This window comes from Microtus ochrogaster, chromosome 7 (assembly GCF_000317375.1).
Source record: "Microtus ochrogaster isolate Prairie Vole_2 chromosome 7, MicOch1.0, whole genome shotgun sequence".
Classification (NCBI taxonomy): Eukaryota; Metazoa; Chordata; class Mammalia; order Rodentia; family Cricetidae; genus Microtus; species Microtus ochrogaster.
The window spans coordinates 38976707-38978263 of record NC_022014.1 but is presented as its reverse complement, the minus strand read 5'-3'; positions in this window follow the sequence as shown (position 1 = coordinate 38978263).

The following is a 1557-nucleotide window of genomic DNA, read 5'->3' as shown; positions in this document are numbered from 1 at the left end:
CCCTCACACCTGCCCTTCCCCCTCACACCTGCCATTCCCCTCACACCTGCCATTCCCCTCACACCTGCCATTCCCCTCACACCTGCCATTCCCCTAACACCTGCCATTCTCCTCACACCTGCCATTCCCCTCACACCTGCCATTCCCACTCACACCTGCCATTCCTCTCACACCTGCCATTCCCATTGCCACCCGCCATTCTTCCTCACACCTGCCATTCCCAATCACATCTGCTTTTCTCCCTCAAACTTGCCTTTTTCACTCACATCTGTGCTTTTTTCAAGACTTCTCCATTTAAAAATGGTGTCTGGTCTCACACATGCCTATGCTTGAAGTGTAGTGCTCATGTACACACTGACCACGTGATGGAGACAGAACACACCCATCACCTCAACTCCCCAGAGTGGCCATGGTGGCTGGCATGGAGTCTCAGACATTCCTCTTTCTTGCCGCTCTAGCCCGTCTATTAATGGTGTCCTGGCTAAGCTTCCTCCCTGTGGTTGGACTGGCTTTTCTTCCTCTGTACAGCCTCTCACAGACTGGTTTCTACCACAGAACCACACCCCAGGAGGAAAAAAATTATTTTGAGACCAAGACTGGCTTCAAACTTACAGACTATGTAGTCCTGGAATGTTATGTAGACCCGGCTAGCCTTGAACTCACAGAGGTCTCTGCCTTCCGAGTGCTGTGTATAAGACATATGATACCACGACTGGCCTTATAAAGATGGGTTGAGAAGTATGGAGGGGCAGATCATCTCTGCCAATGGTCTCTTATATGACAGGAGCGTCTAATGGTGGGGGGAGATGAGCATATACAATGCAGAATAGACCTGTAGGATAAACACACCAAAGGTGTGGAACCTGACAGTTCCAGGCAGGACTTGGCTTTACTCCCTTCCCATACAGCCTGTGGGGCTAGCACGGATATGTGCCACCATCCCTGCTTTTACAGAGATGAAAATGAAACCTGGTGCAACCAAGTGACTCAACCAAGGTCACTGAGTAAGACCCAGCTCTTGGGAGCATGACCCAAATGCCTCTGTCCTTCTGCTCAGTGTCCATTATGACTGTGTGGGTTTCTGGGTGTGCTTAAGAACTAAGATGTCATGGGGCAACCAAGCTTATTGTGACTCCTGGCTCCTGTCAGCTGACACTATGTATGTGGACACGTTTCTCTAGCTTTGGTTTCTTCTCTGCATAGAGAAGGTGATGCCACTGCTTCCCAGCCAGAAAGCCAGTAAGGACATAATAGCTTGAAATGGACACATAAGACACAGGTTGTCTTTACTGTGTGCATTGGTGAAAGTCGTACCCACGCATGCATGACAGTAAGGTTCTATGGAGACTTGTACTCTAGTCCTTATTCCTGGAGCCCCTCACTCTGCCAGCAGCTGCGAGGGGCAGTTGGATTGACTGCCACTTGTCATTGCTCAACCTGGGCTGACTCACCTCTGGGTGGGGCCAGCCAGGAAGAAGTCCTCACCAGCCAGGCAGCAAGGCTTTTCCTCCAGGCTGCCCAACTACATCCAGCAGATGTTGGCCAAGGCTTAACAAA